General features: G+C 41.6%; 1 protein-coding gene across 4 annotated transcripts in view; it reads left to right on the top strand.

Moving 5' to 3' along the window:
* The window catches only part of LOC125886992 (synaptotagmin-2-like), a 63,640-nt gene that overhangs the window by 11,864 nt on the left and 25,875 nt on the right, over positions 1–25,901 (top strand). Inside the window, exon 1 of one of the 4 annotated variants that reach the window (XM_049573440.1) lies at positions 24,622–24,770. The exons of the other annotated variants lie outside the window; for them this stretch is intronic. The gene's annotated coding sequence lies outside the window, so the exon portion shown is untranslated. Of the gene's footprint in view, positions 1–24,621; positions 24,771–25,901 lie in introns of those variants that run through there. 4 annotated transcript variants of the gene reach the window in all.

Genomic DNA, 25,901 nt, shown 5'->3' with positions numbered 1-25,901 from the left:
ATAATGCTCTATTTTTCTTATCTGTTATATTATCTAATCATATTTGCAGCCACAGACTTGAGTTGATGTCCTGTATGTTCCTGGGCTGATTATGATGCAGTGTGGTGTGTGAACAGATCAGGCGGTGCAGTGCTTTCTTTATTCCCTGGGGGTGTTAGGAGTACATGACTGGGACACTCCTGAGTGTGTGAGCCAAACGAGGACTTCCTTTTGGCATCAGCAGAGGTGCATCAGGGGGGTGTGTAGCTGCAGTATGTCTGTACTCACACACACACACACACACACACACACACACACACACACACACATATACTGACAGCTTTCCTCTTCCACAGTGTGTGTCCTTGCTTTGGTGCATTTAGTGCTGCAATATATGTTGAGCAGGTTCACCGTGACACATCTTGGTATAGCAGTGAGTGTGTGACCTGACGGTGCAATGAGAGAGCAATCAATACACACTTTAAATGCTGATATGTTTCCCCTCTGTTACCTCGGTTATTAACTGTTAAGACAGTCGTGATTAAGCTGCTAATGTGGCCAATTAAAAAGGGTTAGAGAGAGCACCAGATTAATTGGGAGAGTACGAAGCAGTATATCAGCACATTTTATATTTTTAAACCGTCCGTAGGTGCAGCATGTTGGACTGTGAGGAAACGTTCTCCGGAGAGAAAAACGTATCATTTTGCATCTAAACTTGTGCTTTCTTGCTGAAGTTGCATTTAGCGACACACTGAGAGAGGATTAATCATGCTGCACAGTTTTGCAGTCTCTGCTCGGTGTCTGGTGGTGAAGTCAGCATTAACAGCTCTTAGATGAGATTATATTATAGAACTCGTACAGTGCTTTGATTCTGTTTCAAATATATGAAAGCAAGCACACTTCTTTTTTAGTGATGTGGCTGCAGAGGAGGCAACGTCAGTCAGTCAGTCTGAAATATCTCGACACCTACTGGATGGATTGCTCAGAAATAATTGTGACATTCGTGGTACAGAGAGGATTAATCCTGCTGACTTTTAATCTTGAGCCACCATGTTGTTGATGTTTGTGCTTTTGAACGATGAGTCCCGACAACAGTTGGATAGATCGCCATTAAATTGGGTTCAGACAGTCGTGAGGATGAATTGTAACGACTTTGGTAATCAACTCACTTTTCATTTAGCGCCACCATCTGGACAAAGTTTTGTCATATACTGTAGTTGATGGCCAAATACCATGACGCTCCCATCAGTCTCATCTGTACTCTGTGTTTAGCGCATATTAGCAAATGTTAGCATGCTAACGCTCTACCCTGAAATGAGGAACATGGTGAACACTACACCTGCTAAACATTAGCATGTTAGCATTGTCACTGTGAGTATGTTAGCAGGCTGATGTTAGCATTTAGCTCAAAGCAAAGCTGTGCCTCAGTACACACTCACAGAGCTGCCAACATGACTGTAGACACTCAGTCTTGTTGTTTTATCATACTTTCCATCTTTTTTTTAGTGATGAGATTTACAGCTTTAAGTTTAAGAAGTCACATTTTATGACTCCATTTCGAGAGACGTTCCTTGAATTACTCGTATAACCAGACCTACTGTCAATGATCTGCATTGTAAACATTACACAAGGTGACACTATATCTCTCTGCTTTGTCAATGAATTTACTATTTTTGAATTTATCATCTGCAGTGGCAGATCTTCCTAATAGAGCCACATAGAGCCACATTTAATTTTTTTTTAAATAAATTAAATTTAAAAAAAATAAATAAATAAATAAATAAATTAAGGAAACTCATTGTGGGACCACGCTTCTAGTCCTGATAATGCAGTTCACCTTAATGTGTTCATCAGTGCGTCGTCATGACAGTCAGAACATGCTAGAGCAGGGGTGGGCTACCTACACATGTGACTCTTTAGACCCTCTCCATTGGCTCACTTTGGCTTCGACATAAAATTATGCGGAAACGAATGACGGTTATTTTTCAACATTCAGGTCTTTATTTGTTGTAGCCCTAGAGTGATTATTGCATTCTACAGTTGTAAAAATGTGTAGCGTATACATCAAATTAAAAAATGTTTTAATGTTTCAACTAAAATGTGTGCCATACGTCTACGACCCTTGTGTCTTTCAATCTAACTCTTGCTGAACTTCAGCAGCGGTGGCTAGCTTGGAGTTTCCCCAGCTAGGCTAGCTGTGGATTCCAAACCCAATAAAGGAAAAGTCTTGGAGTAAAATAGAGGATTTAATAGTGTGTGGACAGATTCATTTGCTTTCATCACCAATGCTGCAAAGTTAAAGTACTAAATAATTATAAATAGCCACTGCCGAGGAGCCACCTTGTGCTAAGACATATTAATGACTGCTCATTTAGACGTGTTCATAATGTTGATGGGCAAATTTAGGCTTAATAGGCTGTTACCTTTTATTCAAATATGTTTTGCAGCTCCAGACAGATTTTTTTTCTTTTTTGGGCCAATAATGGCTCTTTTAATAGTAACGGTTGCCGATCTGTGTGTTGCAGCACTGATGGGTATGGTAGAGAGCATTAGAGTCAGAGAAACTGAAAACTTAGAGGCCATCCAGGGTGCAGTACGAAAAGAAAAAAGATGAAATTTGCAAATTTGCACCTATCGTATTCTTTTATTGTTTAGTTATTATTATTGTTTGTTAGACTAGTTTTATATTTGTTTTGATTTCTCGGTAGCATAAGATTTTTTTGGTTTGGGGGACTTGCCTACGGGGTGCCAAATCTGCACCAAGTCTGGCACTGACCCTCTGTAGGAAATGTATTATATAAATTAAGTTGCCTTGCCTTGAATGGTGTTCATCTAGCACCAAGTATAATATGAAAAAATGTTATTGGTACAATAAAATCCAAGTAAAGTGAATTTTTGTAGATCTCACCAAGTGCGACTTGGTTCACTTCGTTCATACCATAGAGCCGTTTAAACGAATTTGATCAATCCTGAACGTAACATCACTACTTCCTCTTAATTTTTTTGTTGTTGCTGCCTACTGATCCCTCCTCCTACATTGGATGAATTACACCAATGGTTGATATCAGCCTCATAAACCTTCTAGCAGGTGTTGTTTGCCCCTACTGGTCCATATGTGACCGTACCTGGTTTGTTGACAGTGTTATCAGTTGATTAAAATCTGATCATCAGTGCCGTTTTATTCCAGATTTTGGACCATTCTTGCAGACAGTGAGGAGGCCTCATCTGAGCTCCTTTAAGTTTCCACATTACTGCTCCTCCTAAAGGAGAGGTGTTCATGCCCGGAGGGCTTCTGCTGCTTGATGGTTCATGAAATGGGATTCTTTGCTGCAGCCCATAATCCCGTCCTCACTAAACTGAGATCCTCTTTCACAGGCTGTCAGGTGCATCAGTGTACATGAAGCACACGCTTGATGTTTGTCATTTACACTCCACACACACACACAGAGTGCAGTGTGTGGAGAGTATGACCGGATTGTTGTATAGTAGATACACAGAGTGATACAGGTCCACAGAATTGCTTTTGATGTGTTGAGAGGTGTTTTGACACATGTGGCGGACAGTGATGTCAGGAGAGATGTTTGTAGACTTTGAGAGCTTCACTGTGAAAGTTGCTGAACTGATGTCTTTGTGGTGCTGCAGTGCGTTTTCTGTCAGTTGGACACTATCAGCACAACACTCCCTGCTCGAGGATACAGCAGAATGGATTTGTTTTAAGGTTCAACTTGCCTAGAAAAGGAGATGTGGATCAGGTATTGAACCTCTGGCCTTTCTTGCATTGAGACTGTTGGCAAGCAAAAACAACAAGCCATCGAAAGTTGGACAGTTGTTTTTTTGTGTGTTCAGTTAGTGTACCGAAAAAAAATTAACAAGAGGAAGGATGTCAAAGCAAAACCCTTCAGGCCTAACCAAAGATGCAGCGGGTCAAATCCACAATACAGACTGGAGGAACAACAGAGAGGAAAGGGGACGAGATGCAGAGGAAGCCAAAGAGGTTGAAAGGGAAAGTGTAGCAGCTGAACCAGATTTACTGAGAACTGCAGCGAATAATCAGTTAGTTGATCAGCAGAAAACTTGCTTTGGTTGTAGTTTCTCCAATGTGATCATTTGTTGCTTTTCTCTGTTTTTTTTCTTTCTACACTGAATATCTTTGGGTTTTGGAGTGTTGGTTGGACAAAACTCGACATTTGAAGATGTGAATACTGTGATGAACATTTTTAAAAATATATTTCAGAGAGGGGGACTTCAGCCACATGACTGGATTCAGACTTGAGTCCAAAATTTATTGACTATAGTCTCAACAAAATCAAAAAAGACTTGCATCTTGGTTTGGACTTTTACAATAGTAACTCATGACTTTTTTTGAATTTGAGACTTTTGACTTAGAAAAAAATACTTGATACCTTCTCCCAAGCCAAGGTATAGACATTTTCCCGATATAAGATGAATTACATACAATGAGACAGGACAGAAACATACAAAAATCATTCTGTTGTGGTTCTGGTAAATAATGCTATACAGTATGCTATGAAAGTGCAGCACCACTTTTTAAAATAAAGTTCAGTTGCACTTGTTTTAACAAATAACCGCAATTTTTAATAAGTATTCATGATTTTTGTAAATTAAATATATCACTCTGTGAAAATGGCATTACATTACAAACTCAAAGTTTAGGACTTGGGACTTGAGTGCAAAGATTAGAGACTTAGGGCTCATGTATACTCCCTTTACGTGCGAAAATAGATATGCCTGTTTCAAACATCGTAAACGTCACTGGCCTCATACTTCCATGTGTCCTTTTTGATGGCACAGATACAGCCAATAAATGGCACTAAAGGACAGAGTCAAAAGTTTAATGCGACAGTGGAGGAGGTCGTAATATTGTACCTTTTAAGACAGTGGTGATCTGCGAGGTTGTTAAATACATTGAGACATGTGGACAGAGAATTCTTGTCACTTTATTTTTGATTAGTTCCATTCCACCAATTTTTAAATCATATCTCGCCTGAACTACGCGACACTGCCTCCCTGATCTCCGGTGGTACTGCTCTGTTTGGTTCGTATCTGTAAGCTTTCAGAAAATGCGCATAAATATGAACAAAATGGACGCAGAAGGCTCCATTAGTGTCCATATATGTCTCAAACGTTGAGCATAGTTGAGCCCTCATGGTGGAAAGGTTAGAATTTCTGTGTTCCCAGTCGGATATTTCCACTGGAGTACCAGCTGCAGTTGGATTTCATAGATGGAAAGTCAAAGGAACCTCACCAACCCCAACCTCAAAATCCAAGATGGCTGCTCTGCGCATCAACAGTAGTGAAAGCTGCAGTGATATACGGTTTGTTAGTGCTCCTGTCTTACTTGTGTCTCATTAAATAAAATGTATGCACAGTTCTGTCCAACTTCAACCTGTGGAAATCCTGCTACAGTGTTTGTATGCACAAAATGCAGCATTATGTGTTGTTATAAAATGGTTTTGCTAACAATGGCTAACCTGGCCAGAGCTGGTATTGCTAACAACATCTTGGTTCGTCTGGTTTGTTGTACTAGAACATTATTTTCATTCTCAGCTCTGACCTCAGACTTCTGAACTAAATGCAACGCAGCACACCCTACTTATTACTTGAAAAACAATGACTTGCTCCCACCTCTGCTATTTTTAGACAATATATAGACCAACAATGAATCGATTTATCAATAAATAATCAGCAGATTACTTAATGGATAAGGTCAAAAACAATAGCCATGTTTCCATCAGCCTGTTTAGATGTGCATCTAGAAGTATTGCATCGGAAAATTATGTTAGAAATGCCAAAATTCGAATTACAATCCCCTGATTCGCACAAACTAAAATACGCTCGCTTTAGCCGGGTTTTGGTTGATTCGAAAAAATGTTGATTCGCAAAACAGGGGATGGAAACAATTATGTTTGAATTAAGTCTGACGTAGCGCACCTCTCTCCATGGTGATATCAACACTCCAGGTCGGGAAAGCGGTAATGCATTTACAAGCTGGTTGCCAACCGCCAGAAAACGTAGAAGAATGCGAGACTTGTTTTGTTTCCGGTTCTGTGGAAAACTCGCGTGAGTTCGTAGTTTTCACCAAAGTCCGTACGTTTAATGGAAACACACAGGATTCGTATTTCTTTTAATGCGCATTTCCCAATGATTCGAATCACTTTTGGATGGAAACATAGCTAATGTCTGACTATTGAGGAGGAGGCCATTGACTCAGGATGAAGGGTGGAAACAGACACATCAGTATGAGGGCAGATTAAAAAGTATATCTGAATTAAAGCTTCACTTATGAATGCTTCTTTATAAATAATGGATCACGTGACTACGGGTAATGACTGAGGTTTTCCTCGTAGTGACAAACCCACACATAATTATCACTCTCTTGACTCCACAGAGCCTGTTAGAGTCTACTGTTTCAGCTCAGCCTGTTGGTTTTATGTTCTGCAACTTTACAGTTCTGGTTCACGCTCAGTGCACTCCTCAGTGTCGTTTCCAGGCAGCAAGAAAGCTTTAACAAACCGACTCTATGCTACCTGCTGATCTCCACATAGCAGACAAATAACATATATATCCTTATATCCTTAAATAATTTAACTTTTCACCATCATCACGCAGTAGATGAATTATTAAATGTAAAAAAAAATCCAACATTATGATATATACAGTATTACCTTGGTGCATTAATCTGCCTCTTGCTTTATTTACTTACCTCAGTGAAGACTACAGTTTGCACACGACTCCAGTGACTGTCAGTGTCGGCCCAACCTCTGCAGTCTCATGCAGAGGAGGATCAATACCTTTCAGCAGATCAATTCTGAGTGCTTCATGGGTGAATTAATATATTTAAGTACCACACTGAAGCAGAGACAAACAGTAGGTTAGTTTGTGTACTTCATGTGTGCGTCTGTGTGCCTGCTGATGTCAGAGTTACAGCCTACGTGCTGTAGTGCTGCACAGCTGAAGGCTGAAGCTGATGTTGGATGAGGCGAAGGAATATTTCCACATTTCAATGACATAGACACAAAATAAACAGCAGCTTTTTAGTAATAGGCCCAGTGGTGGAAGGAGTCCTTTACTTAAAGTGGCTACAATCAATATTTTTATAATTAAAGTACATCAGTATCACCTAAATCTGCAGTTCTTCTTGAGTTTACTGAGCTGTACAGTGAGTTTCAGCCCTCAACTTTGCTGTTTGGTTCACTCTCACTGCTCTCATAGTGTCGTTCTGAGCTGCAGCAGCTGTTTTTAGCAAAGAAGCACACCACCTGCTCAGCACCAAAAAGCAGACAAACACAGTTAGCAAATAGGTGGTGAACACTGTGTAGGCTGACCAAACTTCCTCTTTTAAACTGATGATAATGTCCGGTTTTCTGTGTGTGTGTGTGTGTGTGTGTGTGTGTGTGTGTGTGTGTGTGTTAGAGTGCGGCACGGGCCGCATATTTCTGTCCGAGCCCGACATTATTTAATGACCAAAGCACTGAGTTTGTGTCATATAGTTGTTACGGTTACAGGCTATTTAACAGGCCGGGCGTGCTCAGTGGGGAGAGAGACCTCCGTGTTTGAGACAGGAGCGGGAGGCGGGAGGTAAGACGCTTCCAGCGAGAGGAGAGGTAGAAATAAAACAAAATAAAATAAAATAGCAAAAACCTGTCTCCCTCTTTTATTTTATTTTCAGCGTTTAATCAAGGCGGAGACGGGCGACTGGAGGTCCGAGACTTCCAGCGAGGAGAGAAGTAGAAACAAACAGCCAATGTGTGTCTGTGTGTGTTATGTTCAGGTGTTGTCACATAAATAACAGTGCCCAAGCAATAAACAGGACAGACAATAGGATTTTATTCATTTTTACACTACATTTTCACTGAAAGCTGACCGAATCCAACCCGAGCCCGAATACAATTTATAGCTACATTTTTGACCGAACCTGGCCCGACCCACTGGGTACCGTTGGGCTCGGATCGCCACATTCTTGTGGTTATATGTGTCCCCTATTGGGGCCTTTCTGAATTTCTGTCTTTGAGAGATATTATTTTGTAATATAACTGAATTTTCTATCCATACATATAAATTTTAAATATATTAAAATTATAAGGCATCTTTGAGTAAACTGCGAGTATCATTTAAGTAGGCTATGTCATGGCCGGGCTGAGTGTCTCTCTCTTTTTTGGAAATCAAAATATGGTCACCCTAACACTGTGGAGCATTTAGCAGCTAATGGGCTGGATATTTCCCTGAGGAGTTGGTAGAGACAAAAAACAGAGCTTAAAGAGAGTGAGAGTTATATTCACCACGCGGTCAGAGACACAACTACAGATGAATGCTAATGTTGCTCTGTAACTGTCGTATACGTAAATAAGTGACAAATTTCTCTCTGCTGCCTCCATGTGGCCAAAATATCAATTGTTGCAACTTTAAGTACCAATACAACAGAGTAAAAGACGAAAAGACTGGACAGAGGCCATCATCAAAAATGCTCACATGTGCAGCACATACTTCATGTCAGGTTAGGAAAAAGTATTTCCTGTTGTAGGGATGAATAACGTAATGTGTATTAAAGATAATCATGTCCACCTCATGAGAGATTGGGGAGATATTAAGAGGAATATTGCATTAGCTAACGTTAGCTTCAATAGTAAAAGAAATCCAAGGAAACCATTCAAGTGTCGTCCTCCTTTTAGTAATCAACCACAAAGCTGTCTGTCCCACCTTCAACAATCCGGTCAAATCATCCAGTGAGATACAGGTCGGTCAGTCTGGTCCCGTTGGTCAGTGTTGATGTTTCAAGTAACACTCGTGGTCCTGGAGAGTGAGTCACCTGACATGGTGCGTTTGTAAATTCAGTCTGAGGCTCTACACTAAAGTGAGAGGCTGAAGAAATGGAGTGTTATATTTCTGTAAATAAACAAACAGTTAAGTTAATCACACATTCACTCCGCTCGGCACTCTGCAGTGCAGTGGTGACAGCGCTCCAAATTTACCAATGGTCAAGTTTTTGTGCACTCCGGCAATCAGAATGAGTATTTCTGAATGCATCACTCCCATCATCTTCCTCCATTGTCTAAGAGAATTTGTTAGCCAGCGTTAGCTAATATCTGTTGAGAACTGTTTTGCCTCCAGCTAAGCCCCGCCCACCAAAAACATCATACTGTTTACTAATAGTAAAAGGGTCCATTTGCTTTTTTCTGAGCTTTGCTCGCAACTGCGTGCTATGCCCAGGAACGTCCCAAACACAGCAAAATGAGAAGAAAATAAGAAAATACAGGCTAAGATTGAAAGGGATCACTTCTGTATGAGTTTACATGTTATTATTTTTATCAAAAAATCCAGTACAGTAGCTATATTAACAGTGTATATTTTAAGAATGTACACTTTTGGGGCATCGGTGGCTTAGTGGGTAGAGCAGGCACCCCATGTACAAGGCTGTTGCCGCAGCGGCCCAGGTTCGAATCCAGCCTGTGGCCCGTTGCTGCATGTCACCCCCCCCCCCCCTTCACACTTACCTGTCCTGTCTATTAAAGGCAAAATGCCCCCCAAAAAAATATCTTTAAAAAAAAAAAAAAAAGAATGTACACTTTTGATAGCCTCTGGATGGATTTGCCTTTTTGAGGACATATAGCAAATGGCAACATTTTTAAATTAATAGTATTCTTTTTATTTATTTATTTTTTACTTTGAATCCAGGTTTATTTTTAAGATGGCAACCGAAACACTTGCAAGGGCCCGCTCTCTCCACAGGCCCTCCACCCCAGGGACCCAGTGCAATCACACTGCCTGCACTTTCTATATTTACACCCCTGTTTGCCAGGATCATTACAGATTGATTATTTAAAAAGTTTTGTCTTCTTTTCTTGGCTACTTCAGTAACACCAGACACCATTTTCCCCCCATACTGTTGCAGTCTTTAAAGATATAGTCCAGGATGAATCTGCAAAGATGCTTCCAAGATTTCTTGTTGTGAGAACAAAGCCAAAAAAGGTGTAAAATATTTTCTCATCACAGAAAGAGCAGTTTGTGTTTGTGTCTTTTTTATATTTCTGCATGAAGTGATTGGCAGGGTGTTATCTATAAATAATTTTGAAGGACGCCTCCTTAAACTTATTCACAATCAGGTATTTATGAGGAAGCATCCAAACCTTCTTCCAATACAAATCATTTACAAATTCCTTCCAGTAATTCATGACCTATGTAATAGAGACAATGTCTTGTTAACACAGGGCACGTGTGGCTCTATTATCATTTTGGGGACTTGGGGAGAAACAGATTTTTCCTACTGGGTGTGCATTAAGTCTCCTTAAGTATACAGAGCCATTTTACCAATAGTGGTAACCTCTGTGAGATAAAGACTGTGTATTTATATATAGTGCCCTCAGCTGGTCACTCTGAGTCCTACACTGTGAGCTGACTACATGCAGAAGCTGGAAAACCAAGAACAACAATGTCAAAGAAATAGTATTTCTGTGTCTGAACTAAAAAGATATTTAATCACATGAAAATAAGTAATTTATTGTTTACAACAGAACAAAGAGGATCTTTCTGCCTTCTTCTGATGCACAACACAGACCTGTTTTTGAGGATTTGCTGATGAAGAGCTTTCTTAATGACACCAATTTGTCTTCTCCTCTCCCGGCACGAAACCTCTGACAGATTTGAAAATTTGCTGGAGCAGAAAATGGAAGATGCCGCGACTGACACATCTGGTTCTTGTATTTATTACCTCGTCTCCAGAGACTTCAGAAATACAGCCATGAAGTTTTTTTGTGTGTGTGTGTGTGTGTGCATGTGCTTCCAAATGCATCCACATTACTTTGTGTGTGTTTTAACAAGGCACAGAAGGTGGCGGGGAAACTGACTGCTCGCTGTTTAATTAGCGAGCATCTCGAATAAAATCTGATGTGAGATGGTTTTGAGGCCAGAGGAAAAGGAGAGGAAATGTAGGAAGTGGGTGCAGAGGGATCAGATAATTACTCACTGTACTTGTGTCCCTTCTGGCTTCTCTTTGCTCTGTGCTACTCCGCCATGTTGCCCCAGATCTGTGCAGTTGGGCAACACATTCTTCACTGGTGGGGAGATGTATCCTTCCATCTCTGTTTCTAAATGTTGCTTTCTCCCTCCCTTCTGCTCCCTAAATGCACCACTATCCAGCACTAGGCGGTCAGGCTATTTTCAGCACTGGGAAGAAGAAAAAAAGAGTGTGTAAAGTGTGTTTAGAGGCACATTATCTGTGAGATTGCTTGTTGGTTTCAATCCTGATGATGTGAACATTTGTGCTTTGACTTATTTTTTTTGTGTATGGATGTGGACAGAGGGCAGGAGGAAAGAAACAAGACCAAGTTTGAATGACTTGAAACTAAAGATTTGTCATGTTTGTGCACTGAATGACTGCAGTGTCTTACAATCAGTCATTTATCTTCCATGCAGTGCAATATATAAGCTACGCTACAAGGAAATTAGCTTTTCTTTTATATGTCACGCTCTCAAATCCTCTTTGTGATGATGTTACAGTCACATTTTCATTACCACAGGGAGATGTTTGTGGGTGTTATTGTTGCCTTTGAGCTAACGTATGTGAATAAACTCGCAGGGGAAATTTAGTAGAGAGACATTATGCAGTTAATTACTTTTGTTAGTCCGCCCCTCATGATTAGAATTGCTTTCCGCTCTTTTTATGATGTAAGTAGATGGTAATATACTGTAGCATAAAAGTGCTAATTCCCACTGGACTCGCTCGCAGACATTTTGGTGTTGTGACACTTTGATTGCTTGAAAGAGATTTGCATTTTCTGAATTAGTATCTTTGGTAGCTTAATTTGTATTTATGTTCTCATAAATCTTTTAAAAAGTTTGTTTTAAGCCCAGTTCAGACCAAAGATTCGCGATGAGACAAGCTGAAACAGGCAACTGGTTGCAATGCGCCATTCTGCAATGTTTTAAAAACCTGCTGGTTCACACCAATGCAACTAAATGAGGTGGTGTATCATCTCTATGCAACAACTCTCTGTACTTCTGTTCTGATTTCCAGGCCTATTTTGTGGCTGAATATAATTTGTAGCTTCTTAAAATATGAATGAGGATATTGATAGTGAGGTACTGGCTACAGCTGCATTTGTAGCAGAGATGAAACAGCAAAAACAGAAACAAAACGAGCATCAGATGGACTGTATTCATAATCAATACATCACTATAATATAAGTAACAAGCACCAAACGTATAAGCTCATACAGCCAGCAGCAGCAGCAGCAGCAGCAGGAGCAGCGACCTACCGTCCAACACCAGCACACCGTGAGGATGGAAACAAAGGCTTGGTGGGGACGGAGTAACAGCAAACGAACATTTTGACTTGACCAGCAGACTTCACTGCAAGCCGCCTGGCTGTTTGACCAGCGGAGCTGCAGATGACACCATCAGCCGGCTTGAGTCGAACTCAGATGGCCAGTTCACACCGCTGCAACTTTTCTCTGCAGCGTTCTAAAATGGCTTTGTCTCACTGTGAATCTTTGTTCTGAACTGGACTTTAGAGTGTCCTCAATCTCAGCTGTTGTAGCTCACCCAGTCAGCTTTGTCCTAGCTGCTGCTAAACATTAAAAATGTAGACTATTAGCTCACTCTGCACCTTCTCTGCAACTCCACTCTACATATATTTCACACATGCATGCACAGCTGACACTGATAATTTCTACACCGTATTTCTAGGGTAAAGTTTAGTTTGAGGAGGTTACTTTCAGTATATTTGCTTAAAAATTTAGAGTGAGATTTTCTGCCTTGTGGTGACTGTAGTAAGTCGTCGTTCATCGGCGGATCATAGAAGGTTCCTGAGTGACAAGTCAGGGGTTGCATGTGACATTCAGAGTGTTAACACAGCAGCAAACCACTCTTTGTTATGTAAACATATAGTAGAGTAATGGCATCATGAGTACAGAATCAAGTCTTCTTCTGCGTGTGTTGTAATCTGAGCTTCTCTGTTGGTTGTTGTGGTAGACGATCTGGACACACATGCATGTGAGTCCCTGTGTGTTTATTCCACTGGCTGGCTAATCGCCGCCACTTTGCACTGCGCTTATGAGGCAGTTATCACGCAGTGTCATGGAAGCATAGCACCTGCCCTCCAATTCCCCTCCGATTAACATCATCCAAACATTAACCAGCTATGTCAGCACTGTTCGCGTTGTAAGCACCATTGGCTGCTACTAGCCTCCAGTTGAGCCACCTCCATGTTGAGAACTGTCTGAAAATGAAACATGAGCTTGCTGGACATACTCAACTGCCCCACAATGCACTGCGTCTCTTTAGACCGCACAACCGTGGAGATGTTGAGCCAGGTAAAAAGCTGTTAATATGTGACTTTATTAGGTGATGCGGTCACATGACTGTCTTGGTTGAGTGTTCTTCAGAGTGAAAAGTCTGGCAGCAAACAAAGAAATGTATAAATCCTACACATATTGGCTTTAATGGATCTTAAGCATGGAGGATATTTTGACATATCATATCAGGGTTCATTAATGATGACTGCATCCCATTTAATCTAGCTGACCTCAGGGCCCTGGCTCAGTGGTATGGCCTCCTAGTACAAACACCCCTAAAGACAGCTATTAGTGTTTTGACTCATGTTGCCTGTTTTGACATCTTCTCTGGATTGTGCTGGCATGTACAAACAACTTGATTTAAATATTTAAATCTATTATCTGACAGTTTTGTTGCACCAGTGCAGGGCAAATAAAACCCCCATCATCTGTATTAGAACATGGAGTTTGTTGACCTCACAGCTCCTCCCAGCTTCAACCTGAGCTGAGGTCTTATCGGTCGGAGCAGCACGAACCTGTGTGAGTGTATAAGGCCTTAAAATAGAACAGAGCCACTGTTAATGTTTTTATATCCACCTGTGTGTTTCCTGTTGTGGCAAGACAAAATGTTTGTTATAAAAGAGGTCTATTCCAGTTTCAGGGAAGAGGCAGCCAAGTCACCAGAATAAATGTTGGACTTGTACGTTTCTCTATCTCATACGTATCATATCAAGGTTTCTAAGGTGACGTATTATATGAGCCGACTTTGTCATGGGGGGGACGGTGGATGGCATGTCACCTAGGCGAGACATGGGCCAAACTGCAGACCACTGTTAGAGACCAACAAATAAAACCAGTTGTGACGGGTCCCTGTGTTTTTTTAGGCACCAGATGTGGGTTATTTTTTTTGTCTTTTTTGAGACTCCTTACTGTATTTCTAGCTGTTTTTTAGGCACCAAACATGTTTCTTTTAACAACCCATTGCCATTTTTCCATTGGGGATGGTGCTACAAACAGTGGCCATATTTTCCTGAGACACTGCTGCATTTCCTGCCAGAATAGTGCGCCGAAAATCAGGTATTTTAAGCCAAGATGGGATCTTTTCGTGACCATAACCAAGTGGTTTTTGTGCCTTAACCTAACCACATATAAACCAGAGCGTTGTTGAAACGTAAATGAACGTTAAGTTTTAATATATCCACTAAATAATTGGATATGTATTTAATATGGAGTGTGGACTGGTAGCTGGAGAGGGGCTAGTTTTACTCCTGGGCACAGCAGAGCCACCCATGAGCAAAGCACCAAACCGCCAACTGCTCAGGGTGCCTGTCCAAGGCAGCCTGACATCCCTCCATATCAGTCCTGTTTGTGCATGTGTGTGTATATCTGGCCTGTGTGTACATGACAACAGAGTGGGAAAAAATTGAATTTCCCTCCAGGGATGAATAAAGTATATCGTCTTCTATCTTCGTCTTCTAATAACATACAAATGTAATTTTTCTGTGCTTTGCAGAAATGTACAGTGCCGACATTTGTCTGGTGATTGGGTTGATAAAGGAAGAAAATTATGACAAAAATGTACCCCCAAATTATTTAACATACAACTTTAAGGGGTGCCCAGTTTGAGTCCAGCTCAGTCCCCTTATTACCTGACACTGGTTAATTGGCTAATTGTCGAGCTTTTAGACAAAAGTGTTTTACTCTCATCCCCCTAAATCATCTTTCTACACAACTTCAACATGTTTGGGACTTTGTTGGTCCTTCAGCCCTGACAGTTATCTTTGTTTACTTTATTAATAAACCATTATGGGGCTCAATCCTTTAACTTGCATCAGTTTTAATCAGTTACGACTTTACTCACATGATCATGTTGACACTGAGCGACCGCAGCTCTCCCATCTTTCACTCAGGAGACTGACACTGTGTAGTATCATCATGCCAGTAACTCAGCTGGAGTGAAAGGCTGCTGTCAGAGCACAAGAGTTCTTCTTCGACAGGCGTCCACCCACTCGACACACTCCATAAAAAATTCACCCGCTGTTTGCAGACACACGCGCGCAAACACAGACACAGTCACACACACACAAACACCGACACACTCTCACCTTATTGACCAACTGCTACTTCCAAGACACCCAAACACTGCAACTGATGTACAGAGCCAACTGCGACCATATGGCACTTTCTGTTTACTGTTGTCTGCGCTGCAGTAATGATGGGCCAGAGTACCACCAGTGTGTGTGTGTGTGTGTGTGTGTGTGTGTTTGTGTGTGAGAGATACAGAGAGATGGAGGAGAGGCAGAAGGGGCTGTAATAACAGAGGTAAAAGATGAAAGCAACGAGGAGAGGAAGAAGTGAGGCATGGCAGGAAATGGAGGAAGAGTGTGAGCAGCTGACTGTTGGACAAACTGCCTCCTAGCTTCGTGTTTCTCTGTTACACCCCTGCATTGCAGCACTCCCTGCAGGAGCTCAGAGGGTGCAGTCTTTTCCACATCCTCTCTGCTGCCTCAGAGGAGACGAATCATCTCCACCAAAATGTCCCAGCACAACTCGGCGCCGGCACACACTGGCAGCAGCTGTCCTCTGCATATGTTTGTTATCCGGGGCTTTGATAGTGGGTGTTTTGCTGTTATTGACGTCCCAGCGCGAAACAGTCCCAGGGCCTGACTCATCGTTTGTGCAGAGGATGACTAGTAAAGAGAGCCAGAGAGGTTTGCTCATTCATAGATGCTCTGAGGAAATGAGAGAGTGAGGAGTGGAGCTGGAGTATCCCACAATGCACTGGGAGTCCAAGAGTACCACTCCTACTGTACTATCATTGCTTGGTTTGATAATGCAGCTGCATTGTGACCTTGCACTAAACTCTGCCAGGCACCAAAACTGCTGAGTCAGGACGCAGAAGAGATTTATCAAACCTGGTGGAGAACATTAGCTGATTACATCCAATGACCACGTCCAGAATAAATGATCTATAACGTCACTTTCACTATAACATTAGTTAAAAATTCACCAACAAATTTCTTATTTTCCCGCTATATACAGCTTTTGTTGATCGGGGCAGCAAATATTAAAATGTAATGTATTTAATTAAATAGGTCATCTGAGGTGGGACCACAGCCAAGTCATTGTTTGCAAGTCTTTGCACTCATGTCCTAAGTCAAGACAGGCAAGTTCCAAGTCATGTTCTACCATTTTAACAACAGAGTAACAACAAATTAAATTTACAAAAACCATTAGTGCTTTTTAGAATTTGAACTTATTTGTTCAAATATGTTTGTTGGAAGTTGTTGCGTCTCCGTCTGTAATTTTCGACTTGCACATTTTGCATGCTTTAATTTGTTTTTAATTACCACTGCAGAAAACAATAACTGAAGAAATAATAGATTAAAAAATACATACATAATAATACAAAAGTAATTCTAATAAATAAATGAATAATAAATGAAATTTATACTTTCTAGTCGTTGGGCTTGGGGGAAGGTATAAAGTATTTTTAAGTAAAAAGGCTCAAATCCAAGTAAAGTTGCAGCCTTTTTTGATTTTGTCAAGTTGAATCTAAAGTCAACACATTTGTGACTGGAGTCTGACTGACGTCCTGATTTTGTGATTCAAGTCCAAACTGCTGCAGGTTATATATGAAGGTTACACCAATCAATCAAACTTTATTTGTAAAGCACCTTTCATACAGAAAAATGCAGTTCAAAGTGCTTTATAAAAAGACAGAAACAAGACAATAAAAAAAATAAAAATGTAATTAAATAGATTTAAAAGCTGCGGTAACAGTAATAGTAGTAAAACAGAGTAAAATAAAAACTAGGTTAAAGAACTAGATAAAATAAATTCAAAAGATGAAACATGAATAAAAGATGACTCAACTCAACTCAGCTTTATTTATGTCCCCAAGGGGCAATTTGTTTTGCAGCATCATAGATACAGACACAACATTTTAACACATATTGGAGTACAGTGATACAGTGGACAGCCACACTGGGAGACACTGCCTAATGTCAACAGCAGGACAATAAATAACAATACAATAGATGTACAAGATAAAAAGAGCTAAAAAAAAAAACACCACATGTTTATTAAAAAAGTCCATAAAAAGACCCTGTGGTCACAGTAAGAACTGAAAGACTCTGCCACGTAAGGGCTTGTTAACTCCTCCCCAGACCAGCGTTTAAAATAGAGATGGCTGTGGGGATAAAAGAAAATGTATACCTGTTGCTCTTAACGGGCAGGAACCTAAACCTGGAGCTAGACGGCAAAGTCTGAAATTCAGTGAACAGGGGGTGGCTGGCATCCGACAGGGTGCTTTTAGCCTTCCTCCCCACCTGTCTGGTAGACAGATCAGAGAGTGTGGTCTGCTGTACCCCCAAAATCTTGCAATAAAATAAACAATAAAATACAATATTACAACAAATAGTTGCTGTAAATAAAAACTAGATTTTAAAAAATAACTAGATTAGGCAGGATAAAACCACAAACCAAAAAAATATTGAATATTAAATAAAGATAAGTAAATATTGAAAAACAAGTGACTATTATTTCACTGAAATATTTTAGATTTGATAAACACATCAGCATTGCAGGAGTTGCAGGGAGTTTTCATGTTAACTCTGTGGGTCCCGAACAGAGGCAAGGAGCCCCTGCAGGTGGGGCATGGAAGACCAGTGGTAAAAATATGAAGTGAAACAGTTAAATTTAAAGTTAAATAAATATCATCTATGTAGGAATGACTTTAATGTCACTCAAATTCACAAAAATGTCCTTTTTTTGAGTGCTGAAGAGGAGCATGACAGATAAAGTTTGAGAACCACTACTTCAGCTGAAGGCACAAGTCCTCTCCTGATTGAATATTGTCACTTTTTATTAAGTGATATATTTTATCTATCTATTTTATTTATGTTAGTTTGACCCAGTGAGATTTACACAAGGCTGTTAGTCTGTCATCCTCTCTGCTTTCCAAGGTAAAAGGCACTGAAATCTCTGCATTTACTTTGACTAAACATGTCATTCAGACATTTTATGAATCAGTCATAATGCAGCTTTACATGATTTTCTGCAGAGCAAAGTAAAATCTGATTTCACTTAGAATAATGTGACTATTACTCTTATATCAGATATATATTGACTGTCTTCCTGTGGAATACTGCTGTTTGGTTTGGCCCTCTGCCATTAACATTTTATCCCTTTTTACTGTTTGCAATTTATTCCAAGATGAAGACAAGCTTTACTGTATCCTAAATCTACTTTTGAGTGGATTAAGTTATTGTTGTTGCCAAGTTTCCTCTTCTCCCGATGCAGATTTACAGTGAGTGCTGCCATACTTAGCATTAAATGCCGTTGTATAATGACTGACTGTCGGAACTTTCCATTCAGACAGCACAATGGATCACTGAAATGGGAGTGTGTCCTTTGACGTGCAGGCTCAGTTTCAAATGCTCACTCTGCTGTTGTGTAGCCCACCCCAACCTTTACAGCTGTGTGTGACGGCCGGAGTTTGAATCTGTTGTACTGATACCACATATCAAACCTTCTTTCATTTCCCAGTCTACCTGTCGTAGAAACAACTAGAACAGTCAGTCAGAAAGAGAATCTGAGACACCAGTTCTGTACCAGTGCCTAACAGGAAGATCACTCCAACCTTACAAGCAGGCAACAAGCATGATATTTATTCATTTATTTTTTAAAATAACAGGGACAGTACATATTAATAGACACTTGCATGTAAATATGTAGGATTGTAGCCACTGGCTAATTTCCATCCTTTGTCCCTGGGCAGGTTGATGTTAATGTACAGTCAATAAAACAGAGATACAATAGCAATAAAAGGTGAAAAATACAATGACATTAAGACAGACAATAAACCATGTCACTCATAACAGACCAGAATAAAGTGACCATAGGGATTTGGATTATAAAGTGTTAAAGTGCTAGATTGCTAAAGTGCTTTAAGTGCTAAAGTGCTTGACAATACATTAAGTGAAATTAGATGTGTTTTGCTTTAACTTATTATTATAAAGTAAATGTTGATTGCACACTGTAATGGTTATGGAATAATGACATCATCAGTGTTTCGACTGGTTCCTGTAAGCCTTACTTTCACTGTGCAATTTTGTCTGTCACAGGGTTCGACCTCCTGGGAAAATAAAGGCTTGATTTATGGCACAACATCCTGGGCTCACTCCCAAAGCTCCAAAATACATCCCTCAAGCATTGTCCCTTAAAACCAACTCCAATGTACACCCATCCACATCATTATTAGGCATTCAGAGCAATGGACACAGAGCGACAGAGTCCCTCTTACGGCCTATTTCCACCAGATGTGTGTTGGTTGCGTCTGCGCCCCGGCACGGCAGCGGAGCCGATAGGATTCAATTCTAGTCAATGTGTGTTTCCACCGGCTGCGGCTGTGCTGCGTTCCGGCTCCGTCTCAGCTCCGGCACTCCAGAGCCCTCCGCAACAGATACGCAGGACTTCTATTTTTGCCGGACGCCGGAGCACAACGCAGCAATTCAGCACAGAGCAGATCGTGCGGGGCAGGAAGTCGTGCACAGAAACACAATAAAACATCTGGTTAATTTTCAAAATAAAATACACAGTGTTCACGGCAGATCATATTTCCCTACACTCCACCTTGAAAACTACATAATGGGCAGAGGCAGGCCTGAAGTCAACAGGTCAGAGGTTTTCAGATGTCATTTCACCCCGTTAACACCATGGGCGAGGAGATATTAATCATGGAGGTGCACCAAGATGTCTTCCGGCGGAGCTGCACTGCTCCGCACAGCAAACGCAGCCGGTGGGTATTGACGGACGGCGGAGCACTCAGCGGATAACCAGCACTGCCGTTCCGCAACGGACACGCATCCAGTGGAAATCCGGCGTTAGGGTGGGCAGGAGTGGAGTTAGATGGGTCCGACAAGCACAGGACTTTGACCTCAGAGACGGGTGTTCGTGTCATGAGTCGACTCACATGACTAACATCAAACATGATCTTTTCCTAACCCTAGTAAAGTAGTTGTGTTGCCTGAACCCAACCGCCAACCATTTATTAAGGCTCATTTATACTCCCTGATGATAGATGTGTCCGTTTAAAATGTTGTAAACATCACTGCCCTCATACTTCCATGCGTCTTTTATAATGGCAAACATACAGCCAATAAAGCAACACATTTCCACTACAACCTTGTCACATAGTGACGTTTGGTCGTGGACCTTACACGACCAGACGCGACGTAAAAGGTAGCCTGGTGCGTTGGTTGCTGATGTTCCGGGACGCTGTGTCAAGTTCTGCCTGTTACATACATTGTCTTCTTTCAAAATACACTTCTGTTTTCACAGGAAATTTAACGTTTACATACAGTCTCTTTCAAAATAAGCGCACTATGTTGGTACAATAACGCAAATTGACCAAAAACGTTTCTCCTTCCTCCAAAGCATGTGGTTAGGTTTAGGAAAAAAGAAAACAGTTTGGCTGTAGAATCTTATGGGATGTGAACAAAACTCTCCCAACCACTTTCCTGCCCACCCTACATGGACTTTCACTGCCTTAACTTGTGTTCTTGTCCTGCTGCGTTTCCTAATGATGCCACCAAGTGACACGCAACAACGCGACCGGCCACATATCATGCCAACATTGTAAGAAGGCTTTTCTCATCAGTGTCTGACGCCACAAGTCACTGCCCAAGCGCTGGATTTCGACGACTTTGGAGTGAGTCCAGGCCGAATAAATATTGGTTCACACAACCAATATTCAAATGGTAGAGAAGGTTGTGATATTGTACCTTTAAACAGGCAGAGATGTCGATGGCGGTGGTCCGTGCAGCCACTACATACATCCCGACATGTGGACGCAGAATTCTTTTTATATAGTGAAAATATATATTACTATATATTTATTTATTTATAATAATGATTCCCTCCTTTCCGCCATTATTTAAACTTCTCTGTTGTCTCCTGTGGTCATATCTCACTTGAACTACACTACCCTACCTTCAAAATCTCTGGTCGTACTGCTCCATTTTGTCCGTATTTATAAGCTTTTAGAAAACGTGCATAAATACGGACAAAATGATCTCAGAGTACAGACAGAAGTCTCCGTCTCCATGTCTACAAATATAGTATAGTCATGTGCAATGCACTAGAATTTTTGTTTGTATTTACTAATTTATTTATTGATGTATGTTAATTATTATTCTTTGCCTGGTCCTCGTGTGAGTCAGTATGCACGTAGTCTCGCTCACCAGACCTTTCTCAAGAAAAGAAAGGTCTGGCTGGGCCAACTCTCACTGTGAGATTGGAGAAAAAAACGCCCCAGCTGCTTGTACTTCTTTCAACCAATCACAATCGTTCTGGGCGGTGCCACAGCAACGGTGCACTTGCAAAAATATTGCCGGGGGGAAACAGGTTTTGGTGTAACACGCCCACAAAAATATCACCTACAGGATGCGAACCATGGCAGAAAAATGGCTACATCCCTGCAAGATCAAATACCGCAAAAGTTAGTAAAGGACGTGTTGAAAACTGCTACACAACCGGGCGGTGGTAGGGTGGGACTTCAGTGGGTGGCTCGTTCTGCCCAATGAGAGGCTGATCTCTGCAGCAAACTTCTGCCCACTCAGACTAGTATGCACGGGACCACACAAAGTGCCAGTGTGCATCATCTTTTGCCCATGTATTGATCTCTGACATACTGCTACCTTTGGTTGCTGCTTGTGTCTGCCTGTGAGTTTGTGTATGGTCTAGATGGATCGTAAAACTGAATTGGCCTTTTGGGATAAATAAAGTTGTCTGAACAGAACTGAACTAACATTGAGAATAAATGAGCCCTTAGTCTTATAGTTTCGCTGTCCACTTTTGTGTTAAGATACAACACAGAAGGCTGCCCAAGGGGCAGGAATGAAATCACATTCAGCACAAAGGAAGTGTGTCACTTGTGAACCAAAACAGGAAGAAGATAGCGTTTTTGTCTTCCCTGGTAGCCATTGGTAGCTTTACCCACTTACCAAAGAGTATCACTGTTAATTCATTGCAGTTAATATCACCAGCAGCTTAAATGGCACACAGTGGAACAACCGAAGTAGCTGTGGAAAGTCTACCTGGCAAAAGAAAAGGAACCTTGTTGGCTCTGAGAAAAATGGAAAGCGTTCGGTTGTATTTGCAACAATTATGCCAACAATAATACCACCTGGAAACACTGGAGGGACTTTAATGGTGCTTGTAGGTGGATCTTGTTACCTACTGACAGCTGCTCCCCTGTCTCCAGTCTTTATGCTACGCTAAGCTAACCACCTCCAAGCTCCAGTCATATTTGTCTGTTGTCTGATATGAGTTTAAAAATAGTATTGATCCTCTCATCTCCATCCATCTGATCTCTCTGATTGAGCTCTGACACAAAATCATGAGGCTCACCAAAGTCTAGCAAGTTTTAGAGAGATGTTTGGAACGACCTCATATTCAGATATTGTTTATTTATTTTCTTGTTTATATAACTGCAGGGCTAAATATCTTGAATACGAGCAGCAGAGAAAGAGTGACGCTGCTTCTCTGCAGTGAGTTCAAGGACACTGACAGAAGCCACAGCCAATGGAGCGTGTGATCAGAAGCTGTTTAATGTGCCACATTGTGGATCACTCTTAGTCTGTTAGCGACACCACCTCCATGGTTTATGTTTACAAGCCTGCGCTATGTTATGTCTTGTCACGCCAGGTGGAATCAAAGTTTATTTGCCAAAATGTGGATGTAGTTGACTTTTACAGATGTTGCTGTGGCAACACCTAACTCCATCTCTCAGGACTTTTTACCTCTAAGTATCTAAAGCTCTAAGTTAACCATAAACCAGCAACGTCACCCTCCTAACTTCACCTCGCTGCTTCACTTCACATCATATTCACTCCAGTGTCGTCCCCTCAGACCCACCTCTGCCTACCAAATTCACTCATTTCTAATCTGAGTTATGCAGCTTGCAAGTTGATGGCAAGGTCACTCAGCTCACTCCTACAATGAAAAGGTTTAGAGAACCTGATGAAACAGAAAAGTTGCACAGAATTTACACTTTAAAAGCAAGTGAGATATCCAGCTTTCATAAAGCAAAAGAACCTTGGTGATGTTGAACTAAGTGTTTTATTCAAAAGGAGTTAGTCTGTGTCAGTTTAACTTCTGCTAGCAAACAAAAACTGATGTGTGGAAAACATGTGAGACCATATCTGGACCTGTATCAGGGCATAATTTTGCGGTATAGAAAAAAAAAAAAGGCTGCTCTGTGATGCAGCACTTTTGTGTGGGATCCCTGCCCCCCTCTGGCAGAAGCAGCTCACTGCACTGTAACCTGAAGTGAGAGGAGCCACCTCACACTGGCTCCTGACAGCTGCTCGCCGAACATGAGCACACAAAGAGGTATTTCCCCAAGGAGAGCGAGGAGGGGAAGAGGGTTGGAGGAGAGAGCCGGGGAAAGAGATTGAATGCTGGAATTGAAAAGGACTCAAATATGTACAGAAGTAACCGCATGAGGGACTCTTTCATGCATTTGCTGATTTGAAACCGGGTTTATCATGCAGAGTGAAACTAACGGCTGTGAGGACTTGCAGGGTTTTCACATTTAAGCTTCACCTCTCTGTGTGCATGTGTGTATTTCATGGTCACACATCAGTTGTTTCACGATGTGATGGTTTTGAAACAACGCTGCGGGCTGCATTTCTTTTTTGTTTGTATTGTAACTGGAGAAGATGCTTTGCAACCTGCCCACTTTCAATCATCACTGACGAGTCCCCTGAGGGATCAGTGAAAGGCAGACGAGTCGGCCTAATCATTCTTGGTTTCAGTTGTTCGTTGTGAATGGGATTGACGAGGAAGGGTCTCTCCAGAGGGTTAAATCGCACATCTGAGATCAATTGCAGGGATCCAATTAATTGTATGAGCTCGCTGTGATACTGTTTGGGAGCTGACGTGGTAAAGTCAGCACACCCTTTAAGAGTTTGTCAGCTGTCCTACTACCTACCTTGCTCCATGTCTGATCAATGCGAGCCCTATACAAACACACGCACACACACCCCTCCACCCCAAAGCTTGTGCATATTGATCTTGTACAACTGCCCTCCAATACTAGACCAAAGAGTGGCATGCTGCAATCAGCTGTGTGAGCAGCATCACAAATGAGGCTGGGGAGAGCGAGATGGGGAGAGAAAGAGACGGGGAGAAAGAGGTAAAGAGGCTGCGTGCATGAGTACATTGAGGGAGAGACAGAGAGGGAGTAGGGAGGTGTGTGATGGGAGGGTGGAAAATGGGGGAGATGGTGTGCATTGGAAGAGGAGGAGGAGGTGGAGGAGGAGGAGGAGGAGGAGGAGGGGTGTAGTGCTGCAGTGGAGAGAAGTGAGAGGAGACTGCAGTCTCTGCTTATGGGAGAGATCAGACTATGTTACCACAGCTCTGAGGGACTGTAGCTAGCTGTAGTTATTGATATTGGATGGGCCACCTGACGAGGGGGAATACCACATCTGACTGGTGAGTTTTGTTCTGGGGTCTTTTTAATGTTTAAATTAAGGGGCAGGAATGTGGCATGAATAGAATCAAACAGGAAGATGGCTATCTGAGAGGATCTTTACTGCATTTTCTAACTAAGTGAGTCATGACAAAGTATTACACCGCACCTGTACACGGATGTCCTCGTGAATCAGGATGTGTCTGAGCCTTTTTGTGTGTGTGTGTGTCCGTGGCTGAGTGATGCTGGCCAGTGGTGAGCTGCAGAAATCAAAGGCAGATAAGGACTGAGTGCTGATGGCACAGAGGTAAACACCAGGCTAAAACAGGAAGGGGGGCCTATGGATGTTGCATTCACCTGTCACTGATCATTTGAATGCAACAGAGAGCGTCGTGCTAAGTTCTGGAAGTTAGAGAGTTATTCCTGTTCCTTACATGTTCTGTCAGAGGTGATTCGTGGAGATTATTTCCTGCAAAGACATAAAGTGATTCTTTTGTTTTTTGGAGGGACCCCTGTTGCAGCTGAAACTTTAATCACAGTCATCATAAATCACAGCACAGCAGTCGGCACTCTCATCACGCCCGCCGCTCAGGCAGTGACTTGACACTGGCTTCGAGCCAATCGCTTATTTGATTGGCTGGTCACCTCGGCTATAGGCAGGTTGTGGGCAATACTGGATAGCTGATAGACACTATGAGGATTGCTTAGCAACAATAATCTGCCGGCCCACAGCACACGGGCCTCGACTGTGCCGTGTGTGTGTGTGTGTGTGTGTGTGTGTGTGTCAACGGCATGGATTTGACCACCTTACAACAACAGAGGTCCAACAAAAAAAAAATTGAAAGAATACACGTTGGAATGTAATATGTATTGATCTGCGGCCTGTGAGTCAATGAGGATGAGGTTACATCATGATTGTGTTTGTCAGACGTCGGTTCACTTTCATGTTGTGATATAGAAATCCTAACATGATTGTGAGCTAAGTGAGATAAAAATGACTCTACAGCAAAAACTCACTGTGTATCACTCTAATTTGACTCGTGTGTGTGTGTGTGTGTGTGCGCACACTTGGATGTTGTCTCTGCTCATTTTAAACAGCGAATCGAAATTGTCTGTCTTCTAAACTGAGACAGATCATTTTCTTTTAGTGCTTT

Source organism: Epinephelus fuscoguttatus, linkage group LG1 (genome assembly GCF_011397635.1).
Source record: "Epinephelus fuscoguttatus linkage group LG1, E.fuscoguttatus.final_Chr_v1".
NCBI lineage: Eukaryota > Metazoa > Chordata > Actinopteri > Perciformes > Serranidae > Epinephelus > Epinephelus fuscoguttatus.
The sequence above is the reverse complement of the archived record's forward strand: the minus strand, read 5'-3'. Positions and strand labels throughout refer to the sequence as shown.